A 9,056-nucleotide genomic window follows, 5' to 3' on the forward strand; every position below is an offset into this window, starting at 1 on the left:
ATACACACTCTGGAATACTAATCAGCTGTAAAAAGGATGACATCCTGTCTTTTGCAACAAAATGGATGCATCTGGATACTATTATATTAATGAGATAAGCCAGTCCCCCCAAAACAAATATCATATATTTTCTCTAATCTGTGGTAACAGATATAAAAATGTAATGTATGAGTAAAATTGACAATTTGAAATTTTATTATTTACAGCCCTTGTCTCTACTGTTGAGGAACCGTGTTTTCTGTCTCTTACTATTTGTTTATGCATATGCTATAAAATAAACTGAAAGTATGTCATTGTAAAATTTTTTTAAAGATTTATTTTATTTATTTGAAAGACAGAGTTACAAGGAGAGGTAGAGACAGAGAGGTCTTCCATCCATTGGTTCACTCCCCAAATGGCCAAAATGGCCGGAGTTGCACCAATCTGAAGCCAGGAGCCAGGAGATTCTTCCAGGTCTCCCACGTGGGTGCAGGGGCCCAAGGACTGGGCCATCTTCTACTGCTTTCCCAGGCCATAGCAGAGAGCTGGATTGGAAGAAGAGCAGCCGGGACTAGAACCGGCACCCATTTGGGATGCCGGTGCTTCAGGCCAGGCCTTTAACTCACTGTGCCACAGTGCTGGCCCTGTCATTGTAAAAATTAAAAGAAACAATAAGAGAGGAAGAGGAGGAAGAGTGGGAGTATGGGCAGGAGGAAGGGTTGGGTAGGAAGTGTCATTATGCTCCTACATCTGTATATATGAAATACATGGAATTTGAAGCAGATCTTCAATTACTCATATTTTGAATCAATAACTTCTTAAATCATCTTAATCTGCTGTCATCTAATGGTTAAACTTTCAGATTTTTCTCATACAACTCAGACTATCCAAATCTTAAGGAACCTTCTGTGTTATTTATACCAACAGCTCCCTCCATCTTTAAACAAATAGTCCCCAGTCTCAAAAGCATAAAAATAATCAAACCCACCTAATTTAATCATATGCTTAAGCCTTATTGGGCCCAGTGAAGTCTCCTTTGAATCTATTGAATGTTTATGACATTGTAGAGGGATGGCAAACTGCCCAAAAGAACTTACATTTGGATATTTGTATTTTGACCCAATTTTTGCTTCCACTCTATTTTTGCCTAGGTTTTTGGTATTCATATTTTTCATATTATGTTTGTTTTTCTTTGGCTTTCCATCAGTTCATGAGTCTTTTGCTTATTCATTCAATATGCGTTTCTTTAACACCTACTATGTACCAGGCATTTTGATGGATATTAGAAATTCAGTGATGAGCCAAATATTCTCATTCTAGTTCTCCTGGAACTTAATCTATTCCAGGCATCACTATAGTCCATGGCTTAAATCCACTCTGACATCTGTTTTTGCACAACCTGCAAGCTAAGAATGGTTTTTATGTTTTCTAATGTAATAAAAATTGAAATAATATTTCATGACATTCACAAAGTACGTGAGATTCCAATTGTAAAGCAAATCTATGAAGTACTATTGGCATACATCTACTCTAATTCACTGATGTGTAGTCCATGGCTGTTTTATGCTACAACGGCAGTTGAATATTTGCATATTTACTATCTGACTTTTTACAGAAAGTTTTGCCGACTTCTGTTTTAGTGGCATAGGCAGAAAAGAAACACTAAATCAAATAATCAAGTAATAATAAATTGTGGCAAGTGATATGAAAAGGAAAATGAGTATAAGAGAATGACAGGAGCCTCCATGTGGCAAGGGTCACACAGAAAGACCTAGAAACAGAAGTGACACTTCAATTGAGTCCATAGCAGTGTGAGGGATCCAGCCACGCCAAGAGCAGAATTCCTGTTCCGGGTGGTGGAGGTGTGCATTGGTGGCGGCAAACATGCTGCAGTGGGAAAAATCTGGGTATTGGAGGAAAGACTGACATGCAAGCACATCAAAGGATTTTAAGCAATGGAATGGCATAGTCTAATCTGTATTTATCAGAGATGACTTCAGCTGCCCTGTGGAGAATGTATAGTAAGAAAGAAAAAAGAGGAGAGTGTTTAGAAAACCATTTCTTACCTCTCTCCTAAGATGCATTGGTCCCTTCTACATCTGTCTTTCATTAGCATGTGCTATGATGGACTCCAATAAACTGTTCAAGATGAGACACTGAGGATTTTCAAAGTCAGTTATCTATGAGGTCTAGATGTGTAGAAGAGTGACTGATAAAATTTCTGAAGAAGCATGTGTTGGATGTCAGATTTTACCCTAGTAAGAACTCATCAAAGAACACTTTCTTGCTAACAATAGAGTTTTCAAACATGGTACAATGGAATAGAAGTTGTTGTTAGAAAGGATGGGTGGTGGTAGCAGCCTTGCTCCTGGCTGAGAGATATAACACTTTTTTGTTGTGGATACACATTTGTCTTGCAAAATAGACTAACAGACCATGTTAGGAGGAAGATGAGGTTCAGAGGTCAAAAGTTATAGCTAAATATCTTTGTAGAGGGAGCCAGCAGAAATCTGTAGTTGATGTAATCAGAGAATAGAAAATGTTTGGAAAAGATAAGATTATCCTGAGAAGTCTACTGGAATTAATTCAGATGCTTTCTCAAAACATGAGGTAGTAAAGAAAAGAGATCACACATATGGGGTGACTAGATGATGCATAAAATGAAAGTTTGGTGGAGGCAGAAGCAGAAATTGAGAGCCAGCTTGGCTATGAGAAAAATTCACTAAGAAATATGAGAATTCAAGGACAGACCAATATTTTATCACATGTAACAGGGATTTCCTCAAGCTTAAGGATCCCAGCTTTTATGTGGCTTACATACAATCTTGCTCTGTCTTCATATGAGTTCTGTAATTAACATAAGGTCAAGCAAAGGTAGATTAATTTCAGAGACCAGGAAAAAGAGCCAGTGAGAAGCTCAGAGACCGAAGGCATAGACCTTGGCAGATATGGAACCATTGCTGTTTTTCTGGCCTCTAGGGCCCTTGTGAAGTCTATACCTCTAGCCACTTGGAGCATAAGAGTAAGGTCAAAGGAAATCAGAAACGGACAAAAGTAAATGTTTATGGAGAAACACAAGTCAGCACGTACAGGAAGCATTTGCTTCCTTGTGTGTCTTGCACATTCTGAATTTTGGTTTACCCTGAAGTTCTGTTTTTAGAGAAAAAATACACATGGGCCAAATTTTGATGAGCCTTTTTCAGGAAGCCCTTCCTCACCAATCTGTGTCTGTGTCTCCGACACCAGCTTGGAAAGTATGAAGCGGGTGGAACAGAGCATCCGTGTTTCTCAAGTGTCTTCCTGTCACCTCAGTACCGAGTGAAAAGGCACAATCCAGTGCAGGACAGAAGTAGACTGCTTTGTGTCTTAAGAAAGATCATGTGTTGGGCCGGCGCTGCGGCTCGCTAGGCTAATCCTTCGCCTTGCAGCGCTGGCACACGGGGTTCTAGTGCCGGTTGGGGCGCCGGATTCTGTCCCAGTTGCCCCTCTTCCAGGCCAGCTCTCTGCTGTGGCCTGGGAGTGCAGTGAGGATGGCACAAGTGCTTGGGCCCTGCACCCGCATGGGAGACCAGGAGAAGCACCTGGCTCCTGCCATCGGATCAGCGCGGTGCGCCGGCCGCAGCGCGCCAGCCGTGACGGCCATTGGAGGGTGAACCAACGGCAAAGGGAAGACCTTTCTCTCTGTCTCTCTCTCTCACTGTCCACTCTGCCTGTCAAAAAAAAAAAAAAAAAAAAAAAGAAAGAAAAAAGAAAGATCATGTGATCTAATGTTGAGAATCCACATGGGAATCTGCCTGGATCTGTACAATGTAACTCGGTCTCAGGAGTTGCTTCTCAAAGGTCTCCTGTTTGTATAATCTCAAGCCTCACTTGAAAGCTTCTTTGAGACAAGACTGGGCCTCCAGTTCCACAAAGATCCAAGAAAATGGCCTTATGAGCTAATTTACTGCAATGGTGAGGGTATGAAGAACTGAGGCCTGGCTTGGAATGACCAGCAAGGATTACTTGATTTCCCCCTTACTGTCATTTAAAGTCCCTGTTTTATTTTTCTGCAAAAGTCCTTCTCTCCTTCTTCCGTATCTTGGATGAAACCATGATGTAGATTACTGGGAGGAATGGAAGATGGAGTGTGCAAAGCCCTCCTCCCATGTGTTAGGTAGGAAGGTAGATTAGCTTGTGTGTGTGAAAGAGGCCAAAGGAAAAAGACAAGAAGTTCTCTTGGAAGGAGTGGAGCAGCCTTAGGAGGCTGTCTGGGAAGCAGCTCAGCATCTGTCCATCAAAGTTCTGCTCGTGTCCCGAGAACTCTGAGTGTTGTCCCCAGTATTCCCTCCTGGGGACCACGCAGGAGAATTTCCTTGTCCTGAAACAGGGGGAGCTATTTTGGGGCTACCCAGTTGATAACACTGGGCAATACAACCCTGGGAGGAACTTCACAAATTTCCAGTTCAGAAAACCTTTTGTTACAGAATGTCCCAGAAGAAAGGGGAAAGGGGAAGTGGAAGAAGTAGAGCCCATACTCATATAAACTCCGGTCTGAATGTAGACTGGGTGCGCTCAGTTCCTTCTGACAAGTTGCCCATCCATTCTAACAGAGGCAGTACCTCATTAAACTGTGTTAATTTGTTTATTGTTACTCTATGTCTCACATCTCCTCTTATCAGGAGACAAAGACCTCATGGCTGCATGAAAATTAGAGTCAGTACATGGATGAGAAACCAGCCTGGGTTTCCTGATCCTGCTTTTCTCCGGTTTTGCAGCCTCAAAAGGAATTCTCTTTGTTTTCACTTCAGATTACAAGAATGAATAATTGTCTTCAAAGCATCTTGAAGACAAGGACCATCTGAGTATAAAAGGGAATGTGCTAGACAGCTAAGAGAGCTCAAAGCAAAAATGGACACGGTCTGGGAAGAAACCTGTAAAACATAACACTTCAAAGTCAAAATCTCATGCAAATGAATCAGTGGCCCGTTTTCTGAGGTCAAGAGACCCTGCAGAGCCCACAGTTCTCAGCAAACAATTGTAAAAGCAGCCAGTCCTTGTACAGTGACTAACATTTGTGAAACTTTCACATACATGACCTCATTTCTCATAAATCAACACTGTATGTGAAGTAGAGACAGTGTGAGACAAGAGCTATTTTTATATTATCTGAAAAGAAGAGAACTCAAGGCTAACGAAAGATAAATTTTACTCAAGGTCTCCCGGTCAGTAAGGGCAGAATCAGTAACTGAATCCACATCTTGTGATGGCCATGTCTGTGCTATTGCTAAAAGTTGCCCTCCCCTCCAACTTCCTGTCTTGTTGTTGCCTCTCCAGCGAGGAATCAGCATTTTGGACCACAAAACCACCCTGGAGTCATCCACTGGTGCAGTAGGTAGCTACTTGTAAGACCCTTGGGTTGGGTCCTCTATATTCAAAATATTCCTTCCTCTCAAAACTTCCAAGTGAAGTACGTTCAAATTCTAAATTACCAAGAAGAACCCTAGAGTTTCTTTCAGATGACTATCACTCAGAAACACTGTTTTTAGCAATGCCTTCTGCTTCCTTACTGTGTTGGACATTGGCATTTTACATAAGTCTCCTCAGCCTCTCCTTTAGCACTGATCTTTTGAGTAGTGTTGGTTGTTGTGAACACAGCCATATATAAAATAGACAACTTCAACCTTCCATAGATAATGTGCAAAATAAATAGTATGTCAAGTGGTGGTAATAGCTGTGGATAAACAAAGTTCTCAAGAAGGATACAAAATATCAGGATATCAGGGCCAGGCGATGTGGAGTGGCAGGTGATATGCTGAATACAACATAGGCAATGAAGGAAGGACTCTGATTTGAGCAGCTCACCCAAAGACAAAGGGAATAAACTGTGGTTTTTCTGGAGACAGAGCTTCCCAAGGGGAGAGAGGAGAATGCGGGTGTCCTGGGGAGAGCACTGAGTATGTTTGAGAAACATCCAAGTGATCCGTGTGGCTGGAGCAGGGTGAGGGGGATAAGGAGAGAAGTAGAAGATAAGACAGGGACAAGGTGGAGTGAGAGACCTAGAAGGCTTGGAGGCTGCTGGAAGAGAACAGATTTCCAATGAGCCTTCGCAACTATGAGGTCTGATGACTTCTGATTTATAGTTAAGGAACAACGAGAAAAGAGAGTACTGTGGGATGGTCAGAGATTTAATTTAGAATGTCTGATTCCAAAATGCATACTCTTTTCTCCTTTCTTTCTACTCCCATGGTCCTGAGTAGAGAATTTAAGTTTAGACAGTTAGCTGTGTTCATGACATTTATGTGTTAGGGTTTTCCAAAAATTCCTGGGAAATAGAATTTAAAAGTAAGGTTATTGAGGTGGGCTTTGTGATGCTGCATGTTTAGCCAGTGCTCAGCACACCTGCATACCATATTGGAAGGCCTTGGACCAAGTCTTGCTTCTGCTTCCAATCCAGCTTCCTGTTGATGTGCCTAGAATGCAGCAGATCATGACCTAACTGCTCAGGTTCCTGCTACCCATGTGAGAGACCTGGCTGCATTTCCTGGTTCCTGGCTTTTACCTGGCCCAGCTTTAGCTGTTGTAGGCATTCGGTGCATGAATCAGTGGATGGAACACATCTCTCTCCCTCTCCCTTCCTCTGTCATTCTGCCTTTCAAATAAATAAGTAAATGTTTGAAGTAGGGTTTATTTTAGTGGAAAAGTTTTTTGTTATCCATGCACAGTTTTTCCTTGAACTTGTTGAAGATCCCTCGTATCTTGATAACATTTGAAAAACGTAAACTGTAAGGAGAATTTATAAAGGGCAGCATGAGAGGCACACTACATCCTAAGATATTGCTTCTGTTGAGTTGGGATTTATAATCCAGACAATATAGTGCTTTGGCTGTGATAAGAGGAAGAAGGGCATAAGGGAGGAAACTGGGCTAAGTTCTGGATATGCTGAGCACAAGGGCATATTGAACAAGTAGAGATCAAAGAGGCCGGTGGAAATTCAGCCAACATGAAAAGCCAGGCCAGTCCCCTGAGGATAAGACAGAGATGCTCTGCACCTGCTCTCCGGAACTGAAATGCATGCAGTGAAAATGCTCCTCTGTGCTTTGGCCCAGGTCCCATTAACAACAGCTACAGAAGCTGGAAAAAAAAAAAGCGCCAAACTTCTCCTATCTTGTTCAAAATTCTGGTGAGCATTTGTTGGTCAGTCACAACATGCCACCCAAAAGCACTGACCTTGCGGTAATAAATTCTGATGATCCTTAGGGCCTCTGGACAGCTTCTCTGGAGCTTCTCCTTGGAGTTCCCTCAGCCATGTCTTGGTGTCTGTGATATTAGGAGCACAAGACAAGGTGCACCTCCAGGTGTCTGCTCCTCCAGGTGGGATCCTCTGTGAGTTTAAGCCAAGTCACCTGTTTTCAAAAGGAAATGAGTGGAAGTATAACCTATTGACCCAGACAGGTGGGTGGCGTATTTAAAAGGAGCTGTTAGAGGGCTGAGGGGCTCAAGGATAAGACGTGGATAGAGGTTAGCAGAGGAATGAGATTTACTAGCAGAGTGTAAGTGCACACTCCAGAGGGAGTGTGGCTTGCTCTAAAGTGAGCTGATACTCACAAGGTGCAGGGTCATCCCTTTTATGTGATCTGAAGGCACAAGAGGTGGTGCTTTGGGTGGAGTTTTCCAGGAAAGGGCAGGGATTTCCAGGAATTTGGTGACTGCCCACTTTCTGACCTTTTAAGGAAGTCTTGGAAGTGTCACTGCATCGGGTATGTGATAGGAAAGTGAGTATCAGCCACGGTAATTTTATTATAATGATATTATAATAGGATGTAGGTCATCACAGGGACACAGCAGGAAGCCATCTATTTCATGCTGGCATTAGTTCTGGACAGTGACTTTGCTACGAGAGCGATTTTGGGTTCTGGCCATGGGAGGGGTTGTAGATCAATCCTGTGGGGAAGAGTGTGGTGACACAGTTCCCTTCCTCTGATCCTGGCCTGTCTCTGTGCCTAAACCAGAGCCATTTATGAGATCCCACTACAGCATCAGCTCTCAGCCATGGCGGGGCGCCAAGGGCTTACAAGGCAGCTCTGGAGTTCCCTGGTAGTGAGATCGTTACTGGAGGTTCTGAGTCCTCATCCAGATAGCCTTGTGATTTCCTGACAGCTGTGCACTTACAGGGAAACCAAGCAGGGTTCAGAGAACGTGTCCCAGGAGATGTCCCCTAACCAGCACAGGTACAGAGAGCCACTTAAGGCTGATGAGGAAAGTTAAATGAGCCAGAGGTCCTGGGAAAATAAAAGTGCCTTGCTGGTAGGGAGAGTAGGGTGCTGGCTGAAGACCCTTCCCACAGATTCCGACCACCATATATGGGGTCTTACCTGTGGAAAGAAAGGTCAACAGAGCTTATGGCTTCCTTGCTGATGTAACATCAGGAATATGTCATTTCAAAATAACCTTCTCCCTCCTGATTGCTGCTGCCTAACACATCTTTCATTTGTACACAGAAGGATGAAGTAATTTCAGGTGAACAAGCAACCACGTCACAACACCAACAAAAACCCATGAGAAGCCACATTTCAGCCTAAATTCACTTTAGGGGGTGAGTGACTGACTCATTCTTCTGAGAGCAGGAGATTAGGGGAAAGAACTGGCTTTAGATTTCTACTGATGGCATAACAAAGTTCCAAAATCTTAGTGGCTCAATACGGTACCCATAGGGTAGGTGTTTATCCTAGGGGTAAAGACACCAGTGAAGATGCTCATGTTACACTTCAGAATACCTGGATTCCATGCCTGGTTTTGACTCCCAAATCCAGCTTTCTGCTACTGCAGATTGATGGAGGCAGTAGTGATGGCCCAAGTAATTAGGTTCTTTCCACCCACCTGGGATACATGGCTTGAGTTCCAACCTCCTGCCTTCTTCCCTGCCTGGGGACCTTTGTAGGCATTTGGCGAGTGAACCAGCACATGAGATATTTTCTCTCTCTCATAAATAAAAAATAAAAAAATTAACCTTACACCTTTATTGTTTCACAGTTCTGTAGATAGACCAAAATGATAGATAGATAGATAGATAGATAGATAGATAGATAATCTGGCCA

At 42.9% G+C, this 9,056-nt stretch overlaps 1 long non-coding RNA gene across 1 annotated transcript; it reads right to left on the bottom strand.

The window, feature by feature from the left end:
• Positions 1 to 301: 301 nt before the first annotated feature.
• On the bottom strand, positions 302 to 7,557 carry LOC138850502 (uncharacterized). The gene is made up of 2 exons (XR_011390317.1): positions 7,189 to 7,557; positions 302 to 623 (listed from the first exon to the last, which is right to left on the bottom strand). It is a non-coding gene; the product is annotated as an uncharacterized lncRNA (long non-coding RNA).
• Positions 7,558 to 9,056: the final 1,499 nt, after the last annotated feature.

Source organism: Oryctolagus cuniculus, chromosome 7 (assembly GCF_964237555.1).
Source record: "Oryctolagus cuniculus chromosome 7, mOryCun1.1, whole genome shotgun sequence".
Taxonomy (NCBI): Eukaryota; Metazoa; Chordata; class Mammalia; order Lagomorpha; family Leporidae; genus Oryctolagus; species Oryctolagus cuniculus.